This window comes from Triturus cristatus, chromosome 4_1 (assembly GCF_964204655.1).
Source record: "Triturus cristatus chromosome 4_1, aTriCri1.1, whole genome shotgun sequence".
Classification (NCBI taxonomy): Eukaryota; Metazoa; Chordata; class Amphibia; order Caudata; family Salamandridae; genus Triturus; species Triturus cristatus.
In genome coordinates this window covers 145,660,475-145,676,328 of record NC_140585.1, presented here as the reverse complement: position 1 = coordinate 145,676,328, position 15,854 = coordinate 145,660,475, and the positions used below count along the sequence as shown (strand labels likewise).

Genomic DNA, 15,854 nt, shown 5'->3' with positions numbered 1-15,854 from the left:
ACTTTCACTTTCACAATGTGCCTGTAAGCCCTAAAACATTAGACCGAAACAAAGATAAATAAAACGCTTCAACGTCATAAAAAATAATTCCTCATTCAGAGCGCGATCCATCATTTCATTTATGTCTCTTGAAAAAACAACAGGCTTCAACGCATATGATTGATCATGTAGTCATTTGATTTTGATGTAAATAACAAGGCTTCGTGCACGTTTCTTTTTTCAATTAAGTACACAGAAGGTTAAAACGAAAAGGCAGACATCCTTCGCAAAAAGTGTCCCACTTAAAAATTGCCCGTGATTGATCGTAAAAGTTATGAGACCGCATTAGTAAATCAGATGATGTCATGAGTGGAAAGCGCCACATTCTAGATGAAATTCTAAATAAAGGTAGAGTTGTCATGCTTTAAAAAATGCGATGGAATCCTCCCCGTCGGGGAATTGAACCCCGGTCTCCCGCGTGACAGGCGGGGATACTGACCACTATACTAACGAGGAACAGCTGCACCTGGTCTCGCTGAGCCGCTCCTTATGTGGCTGAAAACCCGCCTGTCCATCCTCATATGCTATGAATTTGTGCCATTTATCAACTCCTTCACACCAACACAGGGGCCCACAGGCTCAATAAACACACACACACTCCCTCACACAATACACACACAAACACACTCCTGCCTCACAAGATCCTTCTCACCTCCTAGCAGACACTCTCAGCAGCGCTCTCAGCAGCATCACCTGATGCCAGAGTCACAGCAACCAGCTCCCACGGCTGCTTCTGACGGCCCCGGCCTGGATCTTCAGCCCAGGGGCCCCTGGCTCTCTCTGATGCTGGAGGATTGCAGCGGGGGCTGCACACAGGGAGTGGGGAGGGAGACGCTCCCTCCCACCCGCCCACCCGCCCGCCTGCGCCAAAGGAGAAAGCTGGCTTGTAAAGGAGAAGAGAGGAGGCAGGAAAAGCCCAGGTGTGCGAGTGTCTGAGAAAGAGGCGCTTTGAATTGTGAAGCAGAGGAAAAAAGTGAAGACTTTGCAAAATTCCTTCGAGCCGGATTTGAACCAGCGACCTAAGGATATCAGCTTCCCCACTACAGTCCTCCGCTCTACCAACTGAGCTATCGAAGGCTCGGTGATGTAGGGATGACAAGGCGCTATATGGCATGAGGTGTGAGCAGCGTGCCCAGCCGCCTAGGCAGCACTCTGTCTCTAAACAGCAGCTCAAGGCCTTCATAAAGCGCCAAACCCTACAATGGAGACTTTCCTTCCCTGCACAAAGCCAGCAAAGGAAAACAAACAGGCCACCTGCCTTTCTCAATGCTTCTTTCAAATGCTAAGACATCACTTTGCGCACCTTAGAGCAACCTGTCCAGACACACTTACAAACTACCTTAGAAACGCCTCTCAAGGGCGACTATGACTGGCGCCCCAGACCAACCACCTCCCTTCTCTCCAGCCCCTAGCTAGAAGAATAGGAGACCTCACCCGGAGGATACAGACTCCAGAGTGACGGGCTAGAGACGCCCTTTGGGAGACATGACGGCACCAGGGCCGGACTGGCCATACGGGTAAAGAGAGAGCCCCCGCTGGACAGAGAGACTGAGGGACTCCGCCCATCCTGCGTAAATCCGGGCTTGGTGAGCAGTATCCCGCCCGCCCGTGTTGCTCTCCCCCTCCAATGCTGCTCTTCCCCATCTCCCTATCTGGCTTCACGTTAATACTATAAGTCCCCACCTCCTCTTTGCTTCCTTCCACCCAACCAGCAGATATCCATCAAACTAGGTGGGTCGCAGAATACTGGCATTCTGACAATTGGCTCGAGCCTGTCAACAATTTGGCAAGCTGCCATCTCCGAAGCTATAGTGTAGCAAGCTCCAGAAGCGAATCTCTCCCTTTCAATGTTGTCTTGAAACTGGATTCTTCATAGAGCTGGAGACCCCTAGAAACAGGCCTCCTGGATTTGCCAGTGCTTCTTCCAAGCGGTAACCCATCCTTTGTGAAGAACAAGCTTTGATGACCAGCATTCAGTTTTCTATCAGTGTTTTGTCTGTGTGCCTGAAAGGTGACGTTGTTATTAGCAGGTGGCAGGTCAAGTAAAGAAGAAATGTATGTAATAAAAGATTTGCGATGTAGAACCTTAAAAAATGTGTTTAGATAGGATGAAAAAAAACTAGAAGTATACCGTGGGGAGAAAAAAAAAGTCCCCTTCCCTGGCCGGGAATCGAACCCGGGCCGCGGTGGTGAGAGTGCCGAATCCTAACCACTAGACCACCAGGGAGCACTGGGTGCTCTGGAGCAGCACCTGCTCCAAGACATACCACCAGGGTGAGGCCGCCTGTGCTGCTGTCACAGGGTTTTGTGCATCAACTAAAGTAAGCAGGAAAACACACACACATCAACCTAACACTGGCAAGCTAGTCTTTACTACACTTTGGAAAACATCATGGGACACACAAAAAAAACACTGCTTTCAGGCACACCCCCAACAAAGCAATCTACTGAACGTTAAATAGACTCAGATCTCGGGACAGTTTCCATCCCTGGAAGACGCATGGGACCTTCATAACACACAACTAACTGGAGAGCAAAAACAGCAAGAACCAATTAACCATCCAGAAAAATACCAGTCACTGTTCTAGGTCAGCTCCTCTTCTCAGGGCACCAGCGGGAGGTCAGCGCCTCTTCTCAGGGCACCAGCGGGAGGTCAGCGCCTCTTCTCAGGGCACCAGCTGGAGGTCAGCACCTCTTCTCAGGGCACTAGCGGGGGGTCAGCGCCTCTTCTCAGGGGCCCTTGCAGGAGGGCAGCGCCTCTTCTCAGGGCACCAGCTGGAGGTCAGCGCCTCTTCTCAGGGCACTAGCGGGGGGGTCAGCGCCTCTTCTCAGGGGCCTTTGCAGGAGGGCAGCGCCTCTTCTCAGGGCACCAGCTGGAGGTCAGTGCCTCTTCTCAGGGCACTAGCGGGGGGTCAGCGCCTCTTCTCAGGGGCCCTTGCAGGAGGGCAGCGCCTCTTCTCAGGGCACCAGCTGGAGGTCAGCGCCTCTTCTCAGGGCACCAGCGGGAGGTCAGCGCCTCTTCTCAGGGCACCAGCTGGAGGTCAGCGCCTCTTCTCAGGGCACTAGCGGGGATCAGCACCTCTTCTCAGGTACCCCTGAAGGAGGGCAGTCCCTTTTCTCATGGCACCAGCGGGAGGTCAGCGCCTCTACTCAGGGCACCAGCAGGAGATAAGCGCCTCTTCTCAGGGCACCAGCGGGGGTCAGCTCCTCCTCTCAGAGCACCAGAGGGAGGGCAGTGCCTCTCCTCAGAGCACCAGCGGGGGGGGGGGGGGTCAGTGCCTCTTCTCAGGGCCCCAGCGGGGTGTCAGCACCTCTACTCAGGGCACCAGCGGGGGGTCAGTGCCTCTTCTCAGGGCACCAGCAGGAGGTCAGCGCCTCTTCTTAGGGCACCAGCGGGAGGTCAGCACCTCTTCTCAGGGCACCAGCGGGAGGTCAGCACCTCTTCTCAGGGCACCAGCTGGAGGTCAGCGCCTCTTCTCAGGGCACTAGCGGGGGGGTCAGCACCTCTTCTCAGGGGCCCTTGCAGGAGGGCAGCGCCTCTTCTCAGGGCATCAGCTGGAGGTCAGCGCCTCTTCTCAGGGGCCCTTGCAGGAGGGCAGCGCCTCTTCTCAGGGCACCAGCTGGAGGTCAGCGCCTCTTCTCAGGGCACCAGCTGGAGGTCAGCGCCTCTTCTCAGGGCACTAGCGGGGGGGGTCAGCGCCTCTTCTCAGGGGCCCTTGCAGGAGGGCAGCGCCTATTCTCATGGCACCAGCTGGAGGTCAGCGCCTCTTCTCAGGGGCCCTTGCAGGAGGGCAGCGCCTCTTCTCAGGGCACCAGCTGGAGGTCAGCGCCACTTCTCAGGGCACTAGCGGGGAATCAGCACCTCTTCTCAGGTACCCCTGAAGGAGGGCAGTCCCTTTTCTCATGGCACCAGCGGGAGGTCAGCGCCTCTACTCAGGGCACCAGCAGGAGGTAAGCGCCTCTTCTCAGGGCACCAGCGGGGGTCAGCTCCTCCTCTCAGGGCACCAGAGGGAGGGCAGTGCCTCTCCTCAGGGCACCAGCGGGGTGTCAGCGCCTCTACTCAGGGCACCAGCGGGGGGTCAGTGCCTCTTCTCAGGGCACCAGCGGGGGTCTGCTCCTCTTCTCAGGGACCCCTGTAGGAGGGCAGCAGACCTTCTGGGGGATGCCTGCAGCTCGTCCAAGGCCTCGTCAAAGCTCTCAAGTAAGCCCAGATCTGAGCATGAGCGCTTCACCCAGACCAGGGTGTTGCTTTGGATGCTGGCTCCCCTCGCCCTCAGTTTAGAGTGTTAGAAACTACAAGTAGCAGAATACACTGCAATAGCCTGAAAGGAATTTGGTACTCATGCTGGACCTAGGCAATATAAGATCTCTGACGAGGATGGTGGGGAGTGCACGTGCAGGCCAGTGGAACTTTCACTTTCACAATGTGCCTGTAAGCCCTAAAACATTAGACCGAAACAAAGATAAATAAAACGCTTCAACGTCATAAAAAATAATTCCTCATTCAGAGCGCGATCCATCATTTCATTTATGTCTCTTGAAAAAACAACAGGCTTCAACGCATATGATTGATCATGTAGTCATTTGATTTTGATGTAAATAACAAGGCTTCGTGCACGTTTCTTTTTTCAATTAAGTACACAGAAGGTTAAAACGAAAAGGCAGACATCCTTCGCAAAAAGTGTCCCACTTAAAAATTGCCCGTGATTGATCGTAAAAGTTATGAGACCGCATTAGTAAATCAGATGATGTCATGAGTGGAAAGCGCCACATTCTAGATGAAATTCTAAATAAAGGTAGAGTTGTCATGCTTTAAAAAATGCGATGGAATCCTCCCCGTCGGGGAATTGAACCCCGGTCTCCCGCGTGACAGGCGGGGATACTGACCACTATACTAACGAGGAACAGCTGCACCTGGTCTCGCTGAGCCGCTCCTTATGTGGCTGAAAACCCGCCTGTCCATCCTCATATGCTATGAATTTGTGCCATTTATCAACTCCTTCACACCAACACAGGGGCCCACAGGCTCAATAAACACACACACACTCCCTCACACAATACACACACAAACACACTCCTGCCTCACAAGATCCTTCTCACCTCCTAGCAGACACTCTCAGCAGCGCTCTCAGCAGCATCACCTGATGCCAGAGTCACAGCAACCAGCTCCCACGGCTGCTTCTGACGGCCCCGGCCTGGATCTTCAGCCCAGGGGCCCCTGGCTCTCTCTGATGCTGGAGGATTGCAGCGGGGGCTGCACACAGGGAGTGGGGAGGGAGACGCTCCCTCCCACCCGCCCACCCGCCCGCCTGCGCCAAAGGAGAAAGCTGGCTTGTAAAGGAGAAGAGAGGAGGCAGGAAAAGCCCAGGTGTGCGAGTGTCTGAGAAAGAGGCGCTTTGAATTGTGAAGCAGAGGAAAAAAGTGAAGACTTTGCAAAATTCCTTCGAGCCGGATTTGAACCAGCGACCTAAGGATATCAGCTTCCCCACTACAGTCCTCCGCTCTACCAACTGAGCTATCGAAGGCTCGGTGATGTAGGGATGACAAGGCGCTATATGGCATGAGGTGTGAGCAGCGTGCCCAGCCGCCTAGGCAGCACTCTGTCTCTAAACAGCAGCTCAAGGCCTTCATAAAGCGCCAAACCCTACAATGGAGACTTTCCTTCCCTGCACAAAGCCAGCAAAGGAAAACAAACAGGCCACCTGCCTTTCTCAATGCTTCTTTCAAATGCTAAGACATCACTTTGCGCACCTTAGAGCAACCTGTCCAGACACACTTACAAACTACCTTAGAAACGCCTCTCAAGGGCGACTATGACTGGCGCCCCAGACCAACCACCTCCCTTCTCTCCAGCCCCTAGCTAGAAGAATAGGAGACCTCACCCGGAGGATACAGACTCCAGAGTGACGGGCTAGAGACGCCCTTTGGGAGACATGACGGCACCAGGGCCGGACTGGCCATACGGGTAAAGAGAGAGCCCCCGCTGGACAGAGAGACTGAGGGACTCCGCCCATCCTGCGTAAATCCGGGCTTGGTGAGCAGTATCCCGCCCGCCCGTGTTGCTCTCCCCCTCCAATGCTGCTCTTCCCCATCTCCCTATCTGGCTTCACGTTAATACTATAAGTCCCCACCTCCTCTTTGCTTCCTTCCACCCAACCAGCAGATATCCATCAAACTAGGTGGGTCGCAGAATACTGGCATTCTGACAATTGGCTCGAGCCTGTCAACAATTTGGCAAGCTGCCATCTCCGAAGCTATAGTGTAGCAAGCTCCAGAAGCGAATCTCTCCCTTTCAATGTTGTCTTGAAACTGGATTCTTCATAGAGCTGGAGACCCCTAGAAACAGGCCTCCTGGATTTGCCAGTGCTTCTTCCAAGCGGTAACCCATCCTTTGTGAAGAACAAGCTTTGATGACCAGCATTCAGTTTTCTATCAGTGTTTTGTCTGTGTGCCTGAAAGGTGACGTTGTTATTAGCAGGTGGCAGGTCAAGTAAAGAAGAAATGTATGTAATAAAAGATTTGCGATGTAGAACCTTAAAAAATGTGTTTAGATAGGATGAAAAAAAACTAGAAGTATACCGTGGGGAGAAAAAAAAAGTCCCCTTCCCTGGCCGGGAATCGAACCCGGGCCGCGGTGGTGAGAGTGCCGAATCCTAACCACTAGACCACCAGGGAGCACTGGGTGCTCTGGAGCAGCACCTGCTCCAAGACATACCACCAGGGTGAGGCCGCCTGTGCTGCTGTCACAGGGTTTTGTGCATCAACTAAAGTAAGCAGGAAAACACACACACATCAACCTAACACTGGCAAGCTAGTCTTTACTACACTTTGGAAAACATCATGGGACACACAAAAAAAACACTGCTTTCAGGCACACCCCCAACAAAGCAATCTACTGAACGTTAAATAGACTCAGATCTCGGGACAGTTTCCATCCCTGGAAGACGCATGGGACCTTCATAACACACAACTAACTGGAGAGCAAAAACAGCAAGAACCAATTAACCATCCAGAAAAATACCAGTCACTGTTCTAGGTCAGCTCCTCTTCTCAGGGCACCAGCGGGAGGTCAGCGCCTCTTCTCAGGGCACCAGCGGGAGGTCAGCGCCTCTTCTCAGGGCACCAGCTGGAGGTCAGCACCTCTTCTCAGGGCACTAGCGGGGGGTCAGCGCCTCTTCTCAGGGGCCCTTGCAGGAGGGCAGCGCCTCTTCTCAGGGCACCAGCTGGAGGTCAGCGCCTCTTCTCAGGGCACTAGCGGGGGGGTCAGCGCCTCTTCTCAGGGGCCTTTGCAGGAGGGCAGCGCCTCTTCTCAGGGCACCAGCTGGAGGTCAGTGCCTCTTCTCAGGGCACTAGCGGGGGGTCAGCGCCTCTTCTCAGGGGCCCTTGCAGGAGGGCAGCGCCTCTTCTCAGGGCACCAGCTGGAGGTCAGCGCCTCTTCTCAGGGCACCAGCGGGAGGTCAGCGCCTCTTCTCAGGGCACCAGCTGGAGGTCAGCGCCTCTTCTCAGGGCACTAGCGGGGATCAGCACCTCTTCTCAGGTACCCCTGAAGGAGGGCAGTCCCTTTTCTCATGGCACCAGCGGGAGGTCAGCGCCTCTACTCAGGGCACCAGCAGGAGATAAGCGCCTCTTCTCAGGGCACCAGCGGGGGTCAGCTCCTCCTCTCAGAGCACCAGAGGGAGGGCAGTGCCTCTCCTCAGAGCACCAGCGGGGGGGGGGGGGGTCAGTGCCTCTTCTCAGGGCCCCAGCGGGGTGTCAGCACCTCTACTCAGGGCACCAGCGGGGGGTCAGTGCCTCTTCTCAGGGCACCAGCAGGAGGTCAGCGCCTCTTCTTAGGGCACCAGCGGGAGGTCAGCACCTCTTCTCAGGGCACCAGCGGGAGGTCAGCACCTCTTCTCAGGGCACCAGCTGGAGGTCAGCGCCTCTTCTCAGGGCACTAGCGGGGGGGTCAGCACCTCTTCTCAGGGGCCCTTGCAGGAGGGCAGCGCCTCTTCTCAGGGCATCAGCTGGAGGTCAGCGCCTCTTCTCAGGGGCCCTTGCAGGAGGGCAGCGCCTCTTCTCAGGGCACCAGCTGGAGGTCAGCGCCTCTTCTCAGGGCACCAGCTGGAGGTCAGCGCCTCTTCTCAGGGCACTAGCGGGGGGGGTCAGCGCCTCTTCTCAGGGGCCCTTGCAGGAGGGCAGCGCCTATTCTCATGGCACCAGCTGGAGGTCAGCGCCTCTTCTCAGGGGCCCTTGCAGGAGGGCAGCGCCTCTTCTCAGGGCACCAGCTGGAGGTCAGCGCCACTTCTCAGGGCACTAGCGGGGAATCAGCACCTCTTCTCAGGTACCACTGAAGGAGGGCAGTCCCTTTTCTCATGGCACCAGCGGGAGGTCAGCGCCTCTACTCAGGGCACCAGCAGGAGGTAAGCGCCTCTTCTCAGGGCACCAGCGGGGGTCAGCTCCTCCTCTCAGGGCACCAGAGGGAGGGCAGTGCCTCTCCTCAGGGCACCAGCGGGGTGTCAGCGCCTCTACTCAGGGCACCAGCGGGGGGTCAGTGCCTCTTCTCAGGGCACCAGCGGGGGTCTGCTCCTCTTCTCAGGGACCCCTGTAGGAGGGCAGCAGACCTTCTGGGGGATGCCTGCAGCTCGTCCAAGGCCTCGTCAAAGCTCTCAAGTAAGCCCAGATCTGAGCATGAGCGCTTCACCCAGACCAGGGTGTTGCTTTGGATGCTGGCTCCCCTCGCCCTCAGTTTAGAGTGTTAGAAACTACAAGTAGCAGAATACACTGCAATAGCCTGAAAGGAATTTGGTACTCATGCTGGACCTAGGCAATATAAGATCTCTGACGAGGATGGTGGGGAGTGCACGTGCAGGCCAGTGGAACTTTCACTTTCACAATGTGCCTGTAAGCCCTAAAACATTAGACCGAAACAAAGATAAATAAAACGCTTCAACGTCATAAAAAATAATTCCTCATTCAGAGCGCGATCCATCATTTCATTTATGTCTCTTGAAAAAACAACAGGCTTCAACGCATATGATTGATCATGTAGTCATTTGATTTTGATGTAAATAACAAGGCTTCGTGCACGTTTCTTTTTTCAATTAAGTACACAGAAGGTTAAAACGAAAAGGCAGACATCCTTCGCAAAAAGTGTCCCACTTAAAAATTGCCCGTGATTGATCGTAAAAGTTATGAGACCACATTAGTAAATCAGATGATGTCATGAGTGGAAAGCGCCACATTCTAGATGAAATTCTAAATAAAGGTAGAGTTGTCATGCTTTAAAAAATGCGATGGAATCCTCCCCGTCGGGGAATTGAACCCCGGTCTCCCGCGTGACAGGCGGGGATACTGACCACTATACTAACGAGGAACAGCTGCACCTGGTCTCGCTGAGCCGCTCCTCATGTGGCTGAAAACCCGCCTGTCCATCCTCATATGCTATGAATTTGTGCCATTTATCAACTCCTTCACACCAACACAGGGGCCCACAGGCTCAATAAACACACACACACTCCCTCACACAATACACACACAAACACACTCCTGCCTCACAAGATCCTTCTCACCTCCTAGCAGACACTCTCAGCAGCGCTCTCAGCAGCATCACCTGATGCCAGAGTCACAGCAACCAGCTCCCACGGCTGCTTCTGACGGCCCCGGCCTGGATCTTCAGCCCAGGGGCCCCTGGCTCTCTCTGATGCTGGAGGATTGCAGCGGGGGCTGCACACAGGGAGTGGGGAGGGAGACGCTCCCTCCCACCCGCCCACCCGCCCGCCTGCGCCAAAGGAGAAAGCTGGCTTGTAAAGGAGAAGAGAGGAGGCAGGAAAAGCCCAGGTGTGCGAGTGTCTGAGAAAGAGGCGCTTTGAATTGTGAAGCAGAGGAAAAAAGTGAAGACTTTGCAAAATTCCTTCGAGCCGGATTTGAACCAGCGACCTAAGGATATCAGCTTCCCCACTACAGTCCTCCGCTCTACCAACTGAGCTATCGAAGGCTCGGTGATGTAGGGATGACAAGGCGCTATATGGCATGAGGTGTGAGCAGCGTGCCCAGCCGCCTAGGCAGCACTCTGTCTCTAAACAGCAGCTCAAGGCCTTCATAAAGCGCCAAACCCTACAATGGAGACTTTCCTTCCCTGCACAAAGCCAGCAAAGGAAAACAAACAGGCCACCTGCCTTTCTCAATGCTTCTTTCAAATGCTAAGACATCACTTTGCGCACCTTAGAGCAACCTGTCCAGACACACTTACAAACTACCTTAGAAACGCCTCTCAAGGGCGACTATGACTGGCGCCCCAGACCAACCACCTCCCTTCTCTCCAGCCCCTAGCTAGAAGAATAGGAGACCTCACCCGGAGGATACAGACTCCAGAGTGACGGGCTAGAGACGCCCTTTGGGAGACATGACGGCACCAGGGCCGGACTGGCCATACGGGTAAAGAGAGAGCCCCCGCTGGACAGAGAGACTGAGGGACTCCGCCCATCCTGCGTAAATCCGGGCTTGGTGAGCAGTATCCCGCCCGCCCGTGTTGCTCTCCCCCTCCAATGCTGCTCTTCCCCATCTCCCTATCTGGCTTCACGTTAATACTATAAGTCCCCACCTCCTCTTTGCTTCCTTCCACCCAACCAGCAGATATCCATCAAACTAGGTGGGTCGCAGAATACTGGCATTCTGACAATTGGCTCGAGCCTGTCAACAATTTGGCAAGCTGCCATCTCCGAAGCTATAGTGTAGCAAGCTCCAGAAGCGAATCTCTCCCTTTCAATGTTGTCTTGAAACTGGATTCTTCATAGAGCTGGAGACCCCTAGAAACAGGCCTCCTGGATTTGCCAGTGCTTCTTCCAAGCGGTAACCCATCCTTTGTGAAGAACAAGCTTTGATGACCAGCATTCAGTTTTCTATCAGTGTTTTGTCTGTGTGCCTGAAAGCTGACGTTGTTATTAGCAGGTGGCAGGTCAAGTAAAGAAGAAATGTATGTAATAAAAGATTTGCGATGTAGAACCTTAAAAAATGTGTTTAGATAGGATGAAAAAAAACTAGAAGTATACCGTGGGGAGAAAAAAAGAGTCCCTTCCCTGACCGGGAATCGAACCCAGGCCGCGGCGGTGAGAGCGCCGAATCCTAACCACTAGACCACCAGGGAGCACTGGGTGCTCTGGAGCAGCACCTGCTCCAAGACATACCACCAGGGTGAGGCCGCCTGTGCTGCTGTCACAGGGTTTTGTGCATCAACTAAAGTAAGCAGGAAAACACACACACATCAACCTAACACTGGCAAGCTAGTCTTTACTACACTTTGGAAAACATCATGGGACACACAAAAAAAACACTGCTTTCAGGCACACCCCCAACAAAGCAATCTACTGAACGTTAAATAGACTCAGATCTCGGGACAGTTTCCATCCCTGGAAGACGCATGGGACCTTCATAACACACAACTAACTGGAGAGCAAAAACAGCAAGAACCAATTAACCATCCAGAAAAATACCAGTCACTGTTCTAGGTCAGCTCCTCTTCTCAGGGCACCAGCGGGAGGTCAGCGCCTCTTCTCAGGGCACCAGCGGGAGGTCAGCGCCTCTTCTCAGGGCACCAGCTGGAGGTCAGCACCTCTTCTCAGGGCACTAGCGGGGGGTCAGCGCCTCTTCTCAGGGGCCCTTGCAGGAGGGCAGCGCCTCTTCTCAGGGCACCAGCTGGAGGTCAGCGCCTCTTCTCAGGGCACTAGCGGGGGGGTCAGCGCCTCTTCTCAGGGGCCTTTGCAGGAGGGCAGCGCCTCTTCTCAGGGCACCAGCTGGAGGTCAGTGCCTCTTCTCAGGGCACTAGCGGGGGGTCAGCGCCTCTTCTCAGGGGCCCTTGCAGGAGGGCAGCGCCTCTTCTCAGGGCACCAGCTGGAGGTCAGCGCCTCTTCTCAGGGCACCAGCGGGAGGTCAGCGCCTCTTCTCAGGGCACCAGCTGGAGGTCAGCGCCTCTTCTCAGGGCACTAGCGGGGATCAGCACCTCTTCTCAGGTACCCCTGAAGGAGGGCAGTCCCTTTTCTCATGGCACCAGCGGGAGGTCAGCGCCTCTACTCAGGGCACCAGCAGGAGGTAAGCGCCTCTTCTCAGGGCACCAGCGGGGGTCAGCTCCTCCTCTCAGAGCACCAGAGGGAGGGCAGTGCCTCTCCTCAGAGCACCAGCGGGGGGGGGGTCAGTGCCTCTTCTCAGGGCCCCAGCGGGGTGTCAGCACCTCTACTCAGGGCACCAGCGGGGGGTCAGTGCCTCTTCTCAGGACACCAGCAGGAGGTCAGCGCCTCTTCTCAGGGCACCAGCGGGAGGTCAGCACCTCTTCTCAGGGCACCAGCGGGAGGTCAGCACCTCTTCTCAGGGCACCAGCTGGAGGTCAGCACCTCTTCTCAGGGCACTAGCGGGGGGGTCAGCGCCTCTTCTCAGGGGCCCTTGCAGGAGGGCAGCGCCTCTTCTCAGGGCACCAGCTGGAGGTCAGCGCCTCTTCTCAGGGGCCTTTGCAGGAGGGCAGCGCCTCTTCTCAGGGCACCAGCTGGAGGTCAGCGCCTCTTCTCAGGGCACCAGCTGGAGGTCAGCGCCTCTTCTCAGGGCACTAGCGGGGGGGGTCAGCGACTCTTCTCAGGGGCCCTTGCAGGAGGGCAGCGCCTATTCTCATGGCACCAGCTGGAGGTCAGCGCCTCTTCTCAGGGGCCCTTGCAGGAGGGCAGCGCCTCTTCTCAGGGCACCAGCTGGAGGTCAGCGCCACTTCTCAGGGCACTAGCGGGGAATCAGCACCTCTTCTCAGGTACCCCTGAAGGAGGGCAGTCCCTTTTCTCATGGCACCAGCGGGAGGTCAGCGCCTCTACTCAGGGCACCAGCAGGAGGTAAGCGCCTCTTCTCAGGGCACCAGCGGGGGTCAGCTCCTCCTCTCAGGGCACCAGAGGGAGGGCAGTGCCTCTCCTCAGGGCACCAGCGGGGTGTCAGTGCCTCTTCTCAGGGCACCAGCGGGGGTCAGCTCCTCCTCTCAGGGCACCAGAGGGAGGGTAGTGCCTCTCCTCAGGGCACCAGCGGGGTGTCAGCGCCTCTACTCAGGGCACCAGCGGGGGGTCAGTGCCTCTTCTCAGGGCTCCAGCGGGGGTCTGCTCCTCTTCTCAGGGACCCCTGTAGGAGGGCAGCAGACCTTCTGGGGGATGCCTGCAGCTCGTCCAAGGCCTCGTCAAAGCTCTCAAGTAAGCCCAGATCTGAGCATGAGCGCTTCACCCAGACCAGGGTGTTGCTTTGGATGCTGGCTCCCCTCGCCCTCAGTTTAGAGTGTTAGAAACTACAAGTAGCAGAATACACTGCAATAGCCTGAAAGGAATTTGGTACTCATGCTGGACCTAGGCAATATAAGATCTCTGACGAGGATGGTGGGGAGTGCACGTGCAGGCCAGTGGAACTTTCACTTTCACAATGTGCCTGTAGGCCCTAAAACATTAGACCGAAACAAAGATAAATAAAACGCTTCAACGTCATAAAAAATAATTCCTCATTCAGAGCGCGATCCATCATTTCATTTATGTCTCTTGAAAAAACAACAGGCTTCAACGCATATGATTGATCATGTAGTCCTTTGATTTTGATGTAAATAACAAGGCTTCGTGCACGTTTCTTTTTTCAATTAAGTACACAGAAGCTTAAAACGAAAAGGCAGACATCCTTCGCAAAAAGTGTCTCACTTAAAAATTGCCCGTGATTGATCGTAAAAGTTATGAGACCGCATTAGTAAATCAGATGATGTCATGAGTGGAAAGCGCCACATTCTAGATGAAATTCTAAATAAAGGTAGAGTTGTCATGCTTTAAAAAATGCGATGGAATCCTCCCCGTCGGGGAATTGAACCCCGGTCTCCCGCGTGACAGGCGGGGATACTGACCACTATACTAACGAGGAACAGCTGCACCTGGTCTCGCTGAGCCGCTCCTTATGTGGCTGAAAACCCTCCTGTCCATCCTCATATGCTACGAATTTGTGCCATTTATCAACTCCTTCACACCAACACAGGGGCCCACAGGCTCAATAAACACACACACACTCCCTCACACAATACACACACAAACACACTCCTGCCTCACAAGATCCTTCTCACCTCCTAGCAGACACTCTCAGCAGCGCTCTCAGCAGCATCACCTGATGCCAGAGTCACAGCAACCAGCTCCCACGGCTGCTTCTGACGGCCCCGGCCTGGATCTTCAGCCCAGGGGCCCCTGGCTCTCTCTGATGCTGGAGGATTGCAGCGGGGGCTGCACACAGGGAGTGGGGAGGGAGACGCTCCCTCCCACCCGCCCACCCGCCCGCCTGCGCCAAAGGAGAAAGCTGGCTTGTAAAGGAGAAGAGAGGAGGCAGGAAAAGCCCAGGTGTGCGAGTGTCTGAGAAAGAGGCGCTTTGAATTGTGAAGCAGAGGAAAAAAGTGAAGACTTTGCAAAATTCCTTCGAGCCGGATTTGAACCAGCGACCTAAGGATATCAGCTTCCCCACTACAGTCCTCCGCTCTACCAACTGAGCTATCGAAGGCTCGGTGATGTAGGGATGACAAGGCGCTATATGGCATGAGGTGTGAGCAGCGTGCCCAGCCGCCTAGGCAGCACTCTGTCTCTAAACAGCAGCTCAAGGCCTTCATAAAGCGCCAAACCCTACAATGGAGACTTTCCTTCCCTGCACAAAGCCAGCAAAGGAAAACAAACAGGCCACCTGCCTTTCTCAATGCTTCTTTCAAATGCTAAGACATCACTTTGCGCACCTTAGAGCAACCTGTCCAGACACACTTACAAACTACCTTAGAAACGCCTCTCAAGGGCGACTATGACTGGCGCCCCAGACCAACCACCTCCCTTCTCTCCAGCCCCTAGCTAGAAGAATAGGAGACCTCACCCGGAGGATACAGACTCCAGAGTGACGGGCTAGAGACGCCCTTTGGGAGACATGACGGCACCAGGGCCGGACTGGCCATACGGGTAAAGAGAGAGCCCCCGCTGGACAGAGAGACTGAGGGACTCCGCCCATCCTGCGTAAATCCGGGCTTGGTGAGCAGTATCCCGCCCGCCCGTGTTGCTCTCCCCCTCCAATGCTGCTCTTCCCCATCTCCCTATCTGGCTTCACGTTAATACTATAAGTCCCCACCTCCTCTTTGCTTCCTTCCACCCAACCAGCAGATATCCATCAAACTAGGTGGGTCGCAGAATACTGGCATTCTGACAATTGGCTCGAGCCTGTCAACAATTTGGCAAGCTGCCATCTCCGAAGCTATAGTGTAGCAAGCTCCAGAAGCGAATCTCTCCCTTTCAATGTTGTCTTGAAACTGGATTCTTCATAGAGCTGGAGACCCCTAGAAACAGGCCTCCTGGATTTGCCAGTGCTTCTTCCAAGCGGTAACCCATCCTTTGTGAAGAACAAGCTTTGATGACCAGCATTCAGTTTTCTATCAGTGTTTTGTCTGTGTGCCTGAAAGGTGACGTTGTTATTAGCAGGTGGCAGGTCAAGTAAAGAAGAAATGTATGTAATAAAAGATTTGCGATGTAGAACCTTAAAAAATGTGTTTAGATAGGATGAAAAAAAACTAGAAGTATACCGTGGGGAGAAAAAAAGAGTCCCTTCCCTGACCGGGAATCGAACCCGGGCCACGGCGGTGAGAGCGCTGAATCCTAACCACTAGACCACCAGGGAGCACTGGGTGCTCTGGAGCAGCACCTGCTCCAAGACATACCACCAGGGTGAGGCCGCCTGTGCTGCTGTCACAGGGTTTTGTGCATCAACTAAAGTAAGCAGGAAAACACACACACATCAACCTAACACTGGCAAGCTAGTCTTTACTACACTTT

The 15,854-nt window shown here is 54.7% G+C and overlaps 4 non-coding genes across 4 annotated transcripts; all 4 read right to left on the bottom strand.

Moving 5' to 3' along the window:
- Positions 1-423: 423 nt before the first annotated feature.
- TRNAD-GUC (transfer RNA aspartic acid (anticodon GUC)) lies at positions 424-495 on the bottom strand. The gene has a single exon. It is a non-coding gene; the product is annotated as a tRNA-Asp (tRNA).
- Positions 496-4,871: 4,376 nt separating this feature from the next.
- On the bottom strand, positions 4,872-4,943 carry TRNAD-GUC (transfer RNA aspartic acid (anticodon GUC)). The gene has a single exon. It is a non-coding gene; the product is annotated as a tRNA-Asp (tRNA).
- Positions 4,944-9,319: 4,376 nt separating this feature from the next.
- Positions 9,320-9,391, bottom strand: TRNAD-GUC (transfer RNA aspartic acid (anticodon GUC)). Its single transcript has one exon. It is a non-coding gene; the product is annotated as a tRNA-Asp (tRNA).
- A 4,466-nt stretch (positions 9,392-13,857) lies between these two features.
- Positions 13,858-13,929, bottom strand: TRNAD-GUC (transfer RNA aspartic acid (anticodon GUC)). The gene has a single exon. It is a non-coding gene; the product is annotated as a tRNA-Asp (tRNA).
- Positions 13,930-15,854: the final 1,925 nt, after the last annotated feature.